The following is a 16,070-nucleotide window of genomic DNA, read 5'->3' as shown; positions in this document are numbered from 1 at the left end:
TTTTTTTTTTTTTTTTTGCTGTTTTGGCCAGGGCTGGGCTTGAAGCCACCTACTCCTTGAGCTACAAGCACCACCCCACTGCCCTGTGTTTTTAATTTTTATAGGTACATAATAGTTACAAATTTCTACAGGGTATATGTGATATTGTATTACAGGAATACAATGTGAATTAATTAAATCAGGGTAATAGGGGTATTCATAATCTCAGGCATTTATCATTTCTTTCTTTCACTCTTTTAGTTGTTTTGAAGTATACCCTAACCCACTGTTGATTGTGGTCACTTTATTGTGCTACCAAATATTGTTCATTCTATAACTAATTATATTTATCTTTACATTATCCCTCTCACTTTATCCCTCCTTCCCACAACCCTTCCCAGCCTCTGGTAACCATAATTCTACTCTCTGTGTCCATGAGATCAATTGTTTTTAGTATTTAGTTCCCATATATGAGTAAGAGCATGTGAGATTTGCCTTTGTGTGCTTGATTCGCTTCACTTAACATACTGTTCTCCCATCCACCTTGCTACAGATGGCTGAACTTCATTCTTTTTTGTGGCTATATATTATAATATTTCACTGTACAGATGCACCACAATTTATTTATCTATTCTTCTGTTGATAGAAACACAGGTTAATTCCATATCGCTGCTATTATGAATAGTGAGTGCTGCAATAAACATGGGAGAGCAGATATCTTTTCCATATACTGATTTCCTTTCTTTTGGATATATACTCAGAGTGGGATTGCTGGGTCATATGGTAATTCTATTTTTATATTTTTGAGGAACCTCTGTGCTGTTATTCATAGTGGTTGCACTAATTTACAATCCAACCAATAGTGTACAAGGGTTCTCTACATCCTTGCCAGCATTTCATGATTGCCTGTCTTTTTGATAAGAGCCATTTTAACTGGGGTAAGATGACATCTCATTGTAATTTTGATTTGCATTTTTCTGATGACTAATGATAGTGAGATTTTTTTTCATTTATCTATTGGCTATTTGTATGTCTTCTTTTGAGAAATGTCTATTCATACATATCCTTTGCCCATTTTTAAAATCAGATTGATTTCTTTCCTATTGAGTTCTTGAAGTTTCTTATGTATTCTAGTTATGTTGGTATTGAACCTGTGAGCTCAGGCAACCCACTAACCTCAGCCTCCCCAAGTGCTAGGATTACAGCTGTGAGCTACCACCCAGCGATGTGGAAGTTTTCTTTAGCATGATAGAATCCCATTTGTGCAATTTTGCTTTGGGTGCCTGTGCTATGAGGGTATTATGCAAGAAGTTCTTATCCAGCCCAGCATCCTGAAGTGTTTCCTTAATGTTTTCTTTTAATAGTTTTAAAAGTTTCAGGCCTTAGATTTGTCTTTAATTTATTTTGATTTTATTTTTGTATATGCCAAGAGAGAGGGGTTTAGTAGTTTCATTCTTCTGTATGTGGATATCCAGTTTTCCCAGCACCATTTATTGAAGAGACTATAAACTAACCAGGATTCAAATAAACTCAATCAGAAATGAAACAGAAGACATTACAACTGATATCTCAGAAATACAAGCGCTCACCTGAAACTATTAGTAACACCTCTGTGCACACAAACTAGAAAATAGAGAGGAAATGTATAAATTTTTGTAAACACATAACCTCTTAAGTTTAAAATCAGGAAGAAATAGAAATCCTAAAGAGACTAATAATGAGCAGCAAGATTGAAACAGAAATTTTGTACAACTCCCAACAAGGAAAAGCTCAGGACCAGACAGATTCACAGCAGAATTCCATCAGACCTATAAAGAATATCTGGTATCTATCCTCCAGAAACTAACATAGTCTATGAAGCCAGTTATCATAGGGTGACAAGACGTCCACTTTTGGCGGGACAGTCCCACTTTTTAACAATTTGTCCCATGGCCGGGGCATTTTTAAAAAGTTTGGATTTTTGGAAAGAATGCACGAACGGGCAGGAGAACAGGAAGGGAACATACGGTTTTCGGCTGCCATGTGGCTATTTCGCCAGAATATGAGTTTTATATTATTTTTGTTAATTTTATAATGTTAAACTGTAATAATAACAAATAATTTTTGAGAAGTGACTATCGAGAACTGCTTATCAAAGTTTGTACTGTTGTCAGGCCCTGCCCTGCCCCATCCCCTGCCCCACCCGCCCGCCATGTTGTCCCACTTTACCAATGTTAAAATCTGGTCACCCTAAGTTATCACCATGATACCAAAACCAGGAAAAGAAAAGAAATTACAGATCAATATCCTTCATGAGTTAGAAAAAGAATCCTTTCTCTTCTTTTCATGGCTAGCCTAGTCAGTGGTCTGTCGATTTTGTTAATCTTTTTTTTTTTTTTTTTGGAGACAGAGTATCATTTTGTCACCTTGGAGAGTGCCATGGCATCACACAGCTCACAGCAACCACCAACTCCTGGGCTTAAGTGATTCTCTTGCCTCAGCCTCCCAAGTAACTGGGACTACAGGTGCCTGCCACAATGCCTGGCTATTTTTTTGTTGCAGTTTGGCCAGGGCCAAGTTTGAACCCTCCACCCTTGGTATATAGGGCCAGCACCCTACTCGCTGAGCCATAGGCACTGCCCTTTCATTGATTTTTTGTACTGTTTTATTCAAAACAGGGGTGGTTCAATTTCATTGAGTTATTCTCTGATCTTTATTATTTCTTGCCTTCTTCTAGCTTTGTATTTGGTTAGTTCTTGTTTTTCTAATTCCCTGAGATATGGCATTGTTTATAGGGGATGCTGATCTGCAAAAATCCTCAACAAAATACTAGCAAATTGAATCCAGTAGCACATTGAAAAAATAATTTAAGGCCAGGTGCAGTGGCTCATGCCTGTAATCCCTAGCACTCTGGGATGCTGAGGTGGGTGGATTGCTTAAGCTCAGGAGTACAAGACCAGCCTGAACAAGAGTGAGACCCTCTCTCAACTAAAAAGAGAAAAAACTAGCCTGGTGTTGTGGTGGGCACCTGTAGTCTCAGCTACTCAGAATGCTGAGGCAAGAGGATCACTTGAGCCCAAGAATTTGAGAAAGGGCAACAAAGTTAGACCCTGCCTCAAAAAAAAAAAAAAAAAAAAAAAAGAAAGAAAGAAAGAAAGAGAGAAAGAAAGAAAGAAAGTAAAGAAAAGAAAAAATAATTTACTATGATTAAGTTGGGTTCATTCCAAGGATTCAAGAATTATTAGACATAAACAAATCAATAAATGTCACTGACTGCATAAACAGAATTAAACACAAAACCATATTGATCACATAATAGATGCAGGGAAAAAAGCATTTTATAAAATCTAGTACCCCTTTCATGGTAAAAAGTCCTTGACAAACTAGGTATAGAATAAACATACCTCAACAAAGTAAAAGCCATATGTGACAAACTTGCAGCCATCATCATGCTGAATGGGATAAAGTTAAAAGTATTTCCTCTAAGAACTGGAAAAAGATAATAAGAATACCCACTTTTACCACTTCTGTTCAACATAGTACTGAAAGTCCTGGCCAGAGCAATCAGGCAAGAGAAAGAAATAAAGGGCATTCAAATTGGAAAGGAGGAGGTCTAACTATCCCTGTTATCCCTGTTTGCTGATCATATGATATTATATCTGGAAAACCATAAAGACTCCTCCAAAAGACTTCTAGAATTTATAAATAAATTCAGTAAAGTTTCACATTACAAAAGTAATATACCCAAATCAGTAGCATTTTTCTATACAGTATTAACAGCCAAGCTGAGAATCAAATCAAAGACTAATACCATTTACAATAGCTGCAAAAAACACAAAATACTTAAGAATATACTAAACCAAGAAGGAGAAAGATCTCTACAAGGAGAACTACAAAATACTGATGAAAGAACTTGTTGATGACACAAATCGGAAAATCTCCCATGCTCATGGACTAGAAGATGTCCATTCTTCCCAAAATGATTTACAGATTCAGTAAAATTTTCATCAAAATATCCCATCATTTTTTCACAGATTTAGAAAAACAATCTTAGATATCATATGGAATCAAAAAAGAACCTAAGCAGATAAAGTAATCCCAAGCAAAAAAACAAATGAACAAAATATGACCTGACTTTAAATAATACTACAAAACCTATAGTTGTCAAAACAGCATGATACTGGTAGAAAAGTAGACACATAGATCAACGTAACAGAATAGAGAATCTAGAAATAAAACCATACACTTGAACCCAACTGATCTTTGACAAAGCACACAACAGCATACACTGGGGAAAGGATGCCCTTATCAATGAACAGTGTTGGAAAAATTGAAGCTCTACTTGAAGAAGAATGAATCTGGATCCCCATCTCTAACCATATACAAAAACTAACTGCAGGTGGATAAAAGACTTAAATATAAGACCTAACACTAAAAATTCTAGAAAAAACTTAAGAAAAATTCCTGTGGACATTGCCCTAGGCAAAGAATTTATGACCCCCAAAGCAAATATAACTAAACAAAAATAAATGAGACTTAATTAAGCTAAAAAGTTTCTGCACAGCAAAATAAATAGTCAACACAGTAAACAGACAACCTACCGAATGGGAGAAAATGTTCACAAACTATATATCCAACAAAGGACTAATATCCAGAATCTACAAGGAACTTAAGTAAATTAGCAAGAAAACAAACAACCCCCAATGAAAAGTACGCAAAACACATACACAGAAATGGTCACGAAACATGAAAAAAATGTTCACCATCCATAATCATCAGAGAGTTGAAAATTAAAACGACTCCTGTCAGAATGGCCATTATTAAACAACCGAAAAACAATAGATGTTGGTGTGGATGTGGTGAAAAGGGAATGCATTATATGTTGTTGGAGGGAAGGTAAATTAGTACAACCTCTATGGAAAACAGTATAGAGAGTCCCCAAAGAACTAAAAGACCTACCATTCATTCAATCCAGCAATCCCTCTACTAGGTAGCTATCCAAAGGAAAAGAAGTTATTAGATCAAAGAGACATGCACTCATATGTTGGTCTCAGTACAATTCACAGTTGCAAATAAAAAGAATCAATCAAGTTCCCATTAATCTATGAATGGATTTAAAAAAATGGTGGGATATATATATATATATATATAAAAATGTATTTTTGCAGCAACTTGGGTAGAACTGAAAGCTATTATCCTAACTGAAGTATCTCAGGAATGGATAAACAAGTACCAAATGTACTCACTTTTAAGTGGGAACTAAGTGATGGATATACGTGGTCATACGGAGTGGAATAAAAGATTTGGGACACTCAGAAGGGGATAAGGATGAGGGTTTAAAAACTACCTATCTGGTACAATGTACACTATTCAGGTGGTAGGTACACTAAAAGTCCTGACTTCACCACTACACAATCCATCTATGATTCAAAAAACTACCTCTATTTCCCCAAATCTATTGAAATAAAAAAATTCACAAAATATACACCTGAACCCCCCCCCCCAAAATGAATGAAGCAGTTCTATATTGATATGGAAAGATCTCCTAGAGACTAAGTGGAGGAAAAGCTACTAGATAAACAATCATATAGGATAACTTCATTTATTAAAACCAAGTAATTATATATGTTTCAAGATGTCTTTTAAAAATTTAATAGGAGGCTCGGCGCCTGTGGCTCAAGCGGCTAAGGTGCCAGCCACATACACCTAAGGTGGCGGGTTTGAATCCCCAGCCCGGCCTGCCAAACAACAATGATGGCTGCAACCAAAAAATGGCCGGGCGTCGTGGCAGACGCCTGTAGTCCCAGCTACTTGGGAGGCTGAGGCAGGAGACTCGCTTGAGCCCAGGAGTTGGAGGTTGCTGTGAGCGTGATGCCATGGCACTCTACCCAGGGGGATAGCTTGAGGCTCCGTCTCAAAAAAAAAAAAAAAAAATTTAATAGGGATCACACACCTGTGGCTGAGACTGCTAATTGTCCTAGCAAATCCATTTCCCCCCTCCTCCATAGTAAAAGAATAACTCATTTTAGCTGGCTACATTTCCCAGCCTCCCTTGCAATTAGAATTGGCCATTGGCAAAAAAGAAAAGCCTTGGACCAGATGGTTTCATACCAGAATTCTACCAAACCTTCAAAGAGGAACTAGCACCTATACTGCATAACCTATTCCAAAATATAGAGAAGGAATGAATACTCCCTAACACATTCTACAAAGCAAATATCACTGCAATTTCAAAACCAGGAAATTCCCAACAAAAAAAGAAAACTATAGCCTAATATAATTAATGAATATTGATGCAAAATATTTAATAAGATCCTAGTAAACAGAATATAGCAACACATTAAAACAATTATACATCATGATAAAGTGAGTTTTATCCTAGGGATGCAAGGGTGGTTCAACATATGTAAATCTGTAAATATAATTTACCACATAAATACAATCAAAAACAAAGACAATATGATCCTCTCGATTGATGCAGAAAAGGCTTTTGACAAAATCCAGCATCCTTTTCTGACAAGAACACTTAGAAAACAGGCAGAGGTGGGACATTTCTTAAACTGGTAGAGGCCATCTGCAACAAACCCACAACCAATATCTTATTGAATGAACTAAAACTGAAAGCATTTCCATTTAGAACTGGAACTAGACAAGGATGCCCACTATCACCACTGCTATTCAACATAATGCTAGAATTGTAATTAGGCAAGAGAAGGATATCAAGGGTATCCAAATAGGGACAGAGGAAGTCAAACTCTTGCTCTTTGTGGATGACATGATCTTATACCTGGAAAACCCCAGGGACTCAACTACAAAGTTCATAGAAGTGATCAAGAAATACAGTAACATCTTGGGATACAAAATGTCCACAAATCAGTAGCCGTCATATATGCCAGTAAGAGTCAAGTTGAGAATAAAATCAAAGACACAATAACTTTTATAGTAGTTCCAAAGAAAAACAAATACCTGGGGATATATCTAATAAAGGATATGATGGATCTCTATAAACAGAACTATGAAACACTGAGAAAAGAAAGAGCAAAAGACATTAACAAATGGAAGAACACACCATGCACATCGCTGGGAAGAATCAACATTGTTAAAATGTCCATACTACCCAAAACAATCTACAGATTAATGCAATCCCAAAGCATTGACATCATACTTTGAAGAACTTAAACAAAATAACTTCATTTCATATGGAACTAGAAAAAACTCTGAATAGCAAATACAATTTTTAGAAATAAAAATAGATATGGAGGCATCCTGTTACCGGACTTCAGGTTATACTACAAGTCTATAGTGATCCAAACAGCATGTACTGGCCCAAAAAATAGAGATATAGATCTATGGAATAGAATAGAGAATCTAGAGATGAACCCAGCCACATATTGCCATCTGATCTTTGACAACACAAACAAAAGCATGCACTATTTAACAGAATCACTATTTAATAAATGGTGAGAACTGGTTAGCCACATGTAGAAGACTGAAACTGGACCCATACCTCTCATCATTGACAAAATTGACTCTCACTGGATAAAAGAGTTAAACTTAAGATATGAAACAATACAAATTCTAGAAAAGAGTATGGGGAAAACACTTGACAAAATTGGCCCAGGAAAAGATTTTATAAAGGCCCTCTTGGCAATGCCAGCAACACCAAAAATAAATACGTGAGACATGATCAAGCTAAAAAGCTTCTACACAGCTAAGGGCGCCACAACTAAAGCAAACAGACAGCCTTTGGAATGGAAGAAGATATTTGCATGCTATAAATCTGACAAAGGGCTCATAATCTGAATCTACAGATAACTCAAATTAATCAACAAGAAAAGAGCAAATAATCACATTTACAAATGGGCAAGAGACTTGAATAAAAATGTCCCTGAAGACATTTTGACAGATGAATAGTCAAAAAACATGAAAAAAGGGCTCATCATCATCATCATTTGCATCAGAGAAATGCAAATCAAAACCACTGAGATATCATTTAACCCCAGTGAGATTACCCCATACCAAAAAGTCCTGAATCTGCAGATGCTGACATAGATGTAGAGAGAAGGGAACACTTTGGGACCTGCTGGTGGGGTTGGAAACTAATAAAACCTTTATGGAAGGAAATATGGAGATTTCTCAAAGAACTAAAAGTTGGTCTTCCATTTGATCCCATAATTCCATTAGTAGGTATCTACCCAGAGGAACAAAAATCATTTTTACTGCAGGGATATTTGCACCAGAATGTTTACCGCAGCTCTATTCACAATTGTCTGATGTGGAAGCAACCCAAGTGCCCATCAACCCATGAATGGATTAACAAATTGTGGTATGGCTTGGCGCCCATAGCTCAGTGGTTAGGGTGCCAGCCACATACACCGAGGCAGGCAGGTTTGAACCTGGCCCAGGCCTGCTAAACAACAATGACAGTTACAACAAAAACATAGCTGTGTATTGTGGCGGGCACCTGTAGTACCAGCTGCTTGGGAGGCTAAGGCAAGAGAATTGCTTAAGCCCAAGAGTTTGAGGTTGCTGTGAGCTGTGATGCCAGGTGATGTAGTGAGACTCTGTCTCAAAAAAAAAAAAAAATTGTGGTATATGTATACCCTAAAAACTATTCAGGCCATAAGAAAAGATAGAGACTTTACATCTTTTGTGTTTACCTGGATAGAGTTGAAACATTCCTTTTACTAAAGTATCTCAAGAATGGAAAAAAAAATGTCCAATGTACCCAATACTAATAGAAACCAATAGGTAAACCACTACACACCCACATGAAAGTAAAAACACAAGCATAGTCTAGCAAGGGAGAGGAAGGAGGAGGGAGAAGGGCCAGAGGAGGCAGGAGGGCTATTTGGAGGGATCTCACCTAATGTGCACAGTGTGAGAGTGTTCAGCACGCCCCCAAGTGAAGGACTCAACTACAACTTGCACTTTACCTTAGAATTGAAAACAATGCAACCTAAACATTTGTACCCTCATATTAATCTGAAATTAAAAAAGAAAAAGAAAAGGAATTGGCCATGTGACCAAGTTCTGGTCAATGAAGAATAAATATAACTATTTGAGGCAATGCTGAGAATCTTCCTTAAGAAACAAGTGATACATTTTATTGATTAATTTCAATTGCCTAAATTTATTATTATGGATCTGTGGGCAGCTGGAGCAGCTGTGCTCCACATGTTTTCACTCTGGGCTCCAGAAATAAAGGGCAGCAGCTCGCTAGAGGAAGCTCTTCTTACAATGACAGTAGAGGGCCAGGAGGGCAAACAGAACCGTGAAGTTATCTTAAGGCCTAGACTTGGAACTGAAACACAGTTATGTCCGCCTACATGCTGCTGACCTAACCAAGTCACATGGCCAAGCCCAAAGACAAGAGGCAGGAAAGTATGTCAATGACGAGGTCATGGCAAAGATGTGAATAAATAGCAGTAGTGCAGAAGGGTTGGAAATTAGGGTCTATAATACACACTTTGCTTAAATATAGCAAATTAATTGTCTAAGAGGACACAGCTACTATGTGTCAGAGTCAGGAATTCAAACCTAAATCTATTAGATCCAAGCTTGTTTTTTTAATCTAACCACTAAGCACTTTAGTATTTTTACTCCATTAAATTTTGGTAGAATAAATTATCCCTCATTACTCTACTTTTTAAATCTTTTTCTTTGCTATTATAGTGCGTTTGTTATTGCAAATGAATTTTAGAATCATTTTGCCAAATTCTCAGAACTCAAACAAGTACAAAAACTAATAACAAACTAAACTAACAGCAAGAAAACAAACTGGACATAAGCCTATAAATTAACGTGGGAAGTGCTTACATCTTTAAAATGGTTTGCTTGCTCTGGAAGGAATATGGTATGTCTATCACAATTAATTTGACTTATATAAGCCTATATTGTTAACATTATTCACAATCTTTTTGGATCTCTTAGGTATGCAATCATTTTACCTATAAATATTAATAATCTTGTCACTTTCTAACATTTACAATTCTTATTTCTTTTTTCTTCTGCCTTTTTGTGTTGGATAACATTTCCAATAGAAAGTTATTGGAGGTTTTCTTATCAAAAACTATTATGACGGTTTAAAAGATGTTTTTTGGGCTCGGCACCTGTGGCTCAAGCAGCTAAGGCGCCAGCCACACACACCTGAGCTGGTAGGTTCGAATCCAGATCGGGCCCACCAAACTACAATGATGGCTGCAACTAAAAAATAGCCGGGCATTGTGGTGGGCACCTGTAGTCCCAGCTACTTGGGAGGCTGAGGCAAGAGAATCGCTTAAGCCCAGGAGTTGGAGGTTGCTGTGAGCTGTGATGCCACAGCACTCTACCCAGGGGGACAGCTTGAGGCTCTGTCTCAAAAAAAAAAAAAAAATTAAAAAAAATTTTAAAAAGATAGTTTTTGAATCACAATAAAGTGTCTTCTTTTATACTTTTTAAAGGTTTTTTTTTTCCTTAAATACATTTGTATTTAATTTATCAGATGTCGTTCAACAATCATTAAGTGATTTTTCTCTTATTATCCTTAAGACATCCTAATAACTTTCGTAGTATTAAAACACTTTTAGATTTCTGGGCCAAATACTACTTGGTCACTATGGATTACTATTTTAGTGTATAGTTAGAATTGCTACTACTTAAAATTCTCAAATTTGTATAAAACCTAGATGTCAATTGGTATATTCCAATTGCTTTAAAAAAATATTGTTTTGAAAATATTGTTTTGAAATGCTCACTACATGGTACATGGAAGTAAAACCCTCCTTATAATGTCTACAACCCCCCGGAGAGGTTTACACTCCCATGTCCTCCTCCAAAACCAAGCTCCTGCTTTCACCCACTGGCAGCAGCTGATGGACGAAATCGTCATACTGTTTTTCTTGCTCCATTTCTGCATGGTTATTCCACAAGTGGAACTCAGACTTTTTCTCAGATTTCCATCAAAAACACAATATACTTAGCTAAAATAGAAACAATGTAAAATCCAAGTTACCATGTAAAAAATACCTGGACTGAGAAGTCCTCTCGAGTTTTGCACTGCTAGTCTACTGCTTCACTGCTTAGATTTCTGCTTCCTCCATTTTATTTCCCTGGCTGATTTGCCTTCTACCAGAAAAAAGGGAGCTTTACCATTTTTTTTTTTTTTTTTTTTTTTTGAGACAGAGTCTTGCTGACAGTAACCTGGGGTAGAGTGGTACGATGGTGTCATTATAACTCACTGCAACTTCAAACTCCTGAGCCCCAGCAATCCCTCTGCTTCAGCCCCCCTAGTAGCTAGAGCTACAGGTATGCACCAGCACATCCAGATAATTTTTCTGTTTTTAGTGGAGCTGGGGTTTTGCTCTTGCTCAGGCTGGTCTTGAACTCCTGAACTCAAGCAATCCTCCTGCTTTTGCCTTCCAGAATGCTGAGATTACCAGTCTCAGCCATTGTGTCCAGCCTACCACTTTTCTTATACAGAGAAATTTAACTCTTTTTAGTTCACACCTCTAAATTCAAACTTTGGTATCGTATCTACTTAAACTCATCAAGGTGCTCAGCAAAAAATAAATACATAATCATTTTATATACATTAGTAAGATTTGCCATAGTAACTACTCAAAAACAATCTCAAATCTTCCCAAACCATTCAAAATCTCTATACAGAAAAAAATCTCTATCAGCACTTATTTCTTGCTCAGGGGACTTGTCAGTGGCTGCAACTCTGTTCCATGGGTCTTCTCATCCTGGGACCCAGATTGTTAGAAACATGCCATTCTCACAGCAAAAAGAAAGGCAAAGCAGTGGACAGAAACACACAATGACTCATAAAGCTTCTGCTTAGAACAGACACACTGTTGCTTCCTTTCATCTTTCACTGACCCAAGTTACTTGGCTATCCCCTATGAGATAAAGCAAACTTCATCTCTCCTTTTATAGGGAAGCAGCCTGGTGGAAATTAACATAACTTATTACAATGTAAGAAGACTCACCTTCCTTATAATTGATTTTAGCAGCAACTTTATCCCCTTTCTTATACTATTGTCATGATGAAAATGTGTAGTAAGTAGTGGTTTTAAGGGGAAAGAGTTGTGAGTATGGCACGGTGCCTATGGAAAATCTAGAGAACTTTTCCAGCCCGCATGACCTCAACTACCCTAATCTCCACAATAATTCTGATATGTCTCTGGGGCAGATATATATAATTTGCAAAGGACCCTCAAGTGATACTGATACTTCCCATTCTTAACCCTTTTGAGCAGGCACCCTCAAACTACGGCCCGCGGGCTACATGCAGGCTGCCTAGGACATTTATCCGGCCGGCGGGTGTTTTTGCTGCCGCTGCCTATCCTACTTAGCAGCCGACTTGTCCCAGGGCTGCAGTCTGGCCCTCCAATGGTCTAAGGGACAGTGAACTGGCCCCCTGTTTAAAAAGTTTGAGGACCCCTGCTTTTGAGAATTACTACAGAATGGTTTAGGGAGGATGCTCTTGTTACATGTTACCCTACAATTTCTGGCACCTTAAATATACTATAGGTCTTCCAACTTGCTACACCACAGTGTGAACATAAAGTGGCAGTACCCAACCTTTTTGGCACCAGCGACTGGCTTCATGGAAAACAATTTTTCCTCAAATTGGGCAGGAGTGGAAGGGAGGGAGATGGGGCAGGAGGCAGAGCCCAGTTCCTAACAGGTCACCAGCTGGTCCTGGTCCGTGGCCGAGGACTTGAGGACTGCAGACATGAAGAACAAGAACAGGCAATTACATCTGCCCGGGATATTTGGCCAGAACTGTCCTTTCCTGAGAGAAGATTTTGACACTGCAATGGTTGCAGGGATTTGCTACTTTAAATAAACAAATTATTGGTGGAATCTTTGTGGGAATATATTTGAAAGCACTCAACCAAAGAGAGTGAAACTTAATTTTAGATTGGGCTGAATTGTGAATATGGATGCACTTAGCAGATGTGCTGCATCCAAAGTGCTGGCTCTAGCAGCTGGGCGTTTAAATGGACGAGGCGAATCAGGCTCCACACTGGCCCTCATTAAAGGAAGTGGGGATGCCAAAAATCTATTGGCATGTGTATGGGAAAGAAATTAAAGCTCCTTGAGATAGGAATGCTGGAACAGATCCATGGTGAGTGTCCCACTTGCATACCCATAATTGCTGTCCCTGAGAAGGACTAGAATGACTATCTCTTCTTGCTCTGTTGAAGGATATTCTAGAATGTTTAAGAAAAAAGGGAACTGCATTACTTACTTTCCAAATGTTGGAAATTGCTGGTGGGAAATGCCGAAATTAAAATGTGCTCTCTAGTTTTAATTTGGATGGGAGAATCTTGAGGTTATAGGGATAAGATAGCCTCTTAACGATCATAGGCAAGTGTGCATGATTACAACAATAGGCTGGGGGACCAGCTTAGTACTCAAAATGATCTCACCTTCAGAGATTTCTATGTCTATTTGAACACAGGTTCCTATTAAAGTCTTACTTAATTTGTATAAAATACCCCTGGTGTGTCCTGAGGCAAGACAACAGAGGTTCATGATCTGTAATCCAATTTCCAGAGCTGAATTCACAAATTCACAGCGCCTTGCTTGAATGGGACACTAGGTACCATGTTAGAATGGCAAAGGTTCATTCTCTGTGTATCACTCCTAGATATTCCTAAGGCCATTTAATAAAATAACTATGTACTAGTATACAGAATAATTAAGGTTTTTTGGAAACTCTTAATACTTTCTCAGAGCTAATAGCAATTTGTGGCACACAGAAATCTAACAAGAATAAGGACAAACCTGGGTTGCTTTGACAGGGTCATACTTTAAACTCATTCATTCTTTGAATTTTTTGTCAGTTCCTGTGTTGGATAAAACATTCTTAACAACTGGCAAAAATCCCCAGATTTTTTCTCTGCCTATGAAGAATTATTGTGATAGGAAAAACCAAATGAAAGACCCTAGAGTTCCCTCTCTCTATTAAAAATAGTAAATCAAAGGCAGTGCTATCTCCCTGGGACAATTTCAGATATTAATGCCACAGTTTGTGGCCTACTCAACAGATGTTTTTACTTGCTAAACAACATGCCTTTTTTATTTTAAACTTATAAAACAACCACGGACACTGAACTTTCCAATACGTGATAGCAAATCTTAATTAGACTAAGCCCAAATCTAAAGATTTCCACTCTTCTTGCATTAATTGGTTCAGGTACAGGAATATGAAGTCTTTCTAGCCAATGAGATAAGCAGAATCCATCTAGGGGGCTGACCGTATCTCAATATAGTCTTAAAGAACGACAATGGATTATTGCTAGCATAACCAGATTGTGGTTCTAATTGCAGCTGCTATGTTAGATATGTATTGAGCAAAATCCCACAGCCTCAGCCAGTTGGTATACAGCCATGGTGCTAGGAAATATTCTTTTCTACTTTTTAATGAGCAGAGTATACCAGAAGCACTTTGTTTTCATCTGATAAGGTCCAAAAACAGTTGGAACAGAACATCCCATGGTCATGACTTGAGATTATCAATCATTTCATTAGTTCCTTCCTGTCTTTTTTCTTTCTTTTTTTTGAGATAGAGTCTCACTCTGTTGCCCCAGGTAGAATGCAATAGTATCATCACAGCTCACTACAACCTCAAATTCCTGGGCTTGTGCAATCTTCAGCCTCCTTAGTAGCTGGGACTATAGGCATGTGCAACCATTCCCAGCTAATTTTTTTATTTTTAGTGGAGATGGGCATGGTTTTGCTCAGGCTGGTTTTGAACTCCTGAGCTCAAGCAATCCTCCTGCCTTGGCCTCCCAGAATGCTAGGATTGTAAGTGTAAGCCATCATGCCCAGCCTGATTCTTATCCTTTCTGAGACTTAATTCTATAGTTTTTTTTTTTTTAGTTTATTTATTTTGGATTAACATAAGGGTACATAAGATTAGGATCCCTTGGCTGTATTTGTAAGGTATAGTCACAGTCATGTTGAGCCCTTCACCTAGGAGATAGGCCCTATAGCCCTACATTGTACCTGATAGGTGGGAGCCAAATGAAACACACCCCCTACATTCCCTTCCCAAATTTATTTGTGTTTTTCTCTTACGTGGGCCTATGTTTGTTAATCTGCTAGTTTAAAATTAGTATTGAGTACATGGAATGTTTGCTTTTCCATTCTTGAGATACTTTGCTAAGGAGAATGTTCTTTGACACCATCAAGGTAAACATAAAAGATGTAAATTCTTCATCTTTTTTATAGATGAATAGTATTCCATGGCATACATATACCACAGTTTATTAATTTATTCATGGGTTGATGGGTAGTCGGGTTGATTCCACAACTTGGTGATTGTGAATTGAGCTGTGATAAACATTCTAGTGCATATATCCTTGGAGTAGAATGATTTTTTTCTTCTGGGTGGATACCTACTAATGGGATTGCTGGATAAAATTGAAAGGTCTACTTTTAGTTTTTTGAGGAGTCTGCATATTTCTTTCCAAAGAGGCGGTATTAGTTTGCAATCCCACCCACAGTGTGTAAGTGTTCCCTTCTCTCCACACTCATGCCAGCAGCTGCAGCTTTGGGGCTTTGTGATGTGGGCTATTCTCACTGGGGTTAGGTGATATTGCAGGGTGGTTTTGATTTGCGTTTCTCTGATGACTAGGGATGATGAACTTTTTTAAATGTGTTTTTGGCCATTCATTTGTCTGGGAGATGAACCTGGCAGAAGGTTCTGATCATGTCTCTTTCCCAGTGGTTAATGGGATCATTTGCTCTTTTTTTGTTGATTTACTTGAGTTCTTTGTCGATTCTGATGTTCAGCCCTTTCTCAGATTCATAACATGCGAGTATTTTTTCCCACTCAGAAGACTGTCCATTTGCTTTGTCGATTGTGTCCTTAGCTATCCAGAAGCTTCATCAGGTCCCATTTATTTATTTTTGTTGTTGCTGCAATTGCCCATGAAATCTTCTTCATAAAATCTTCCCCCAGTCCAATATTTAGAAGAGTTTTTCCCGGGTGGCGCCTGTGGCTCAAAGGAGTAGGGCGCCGGCCCCATTATGCCAGAGGTGGCAGGTTCAAACCCAGCCTTGGGGAGAAAAGGGAACACTCTTACACTGCTGGTGGGAATGTAAACTAATAC

Source organism: Otolemur garnettii, unplaced genomic scaffold (assembly GCF_000181295.1).
Source record: "Otolemur garnettii isolate 467f Iridium unplaced genomic scaffold, OtoGar3 scaffold00004, whole genome shotgun sequence".
Taxonomy (NCBI): Eukaryota; Metazoa; Chordata; class Mammalia; order Primates; family Galagidae; genus Otolemur; species Otolemur garnettii.
This window is presented reverse-complemented; position numbering follows the sequence as displayed.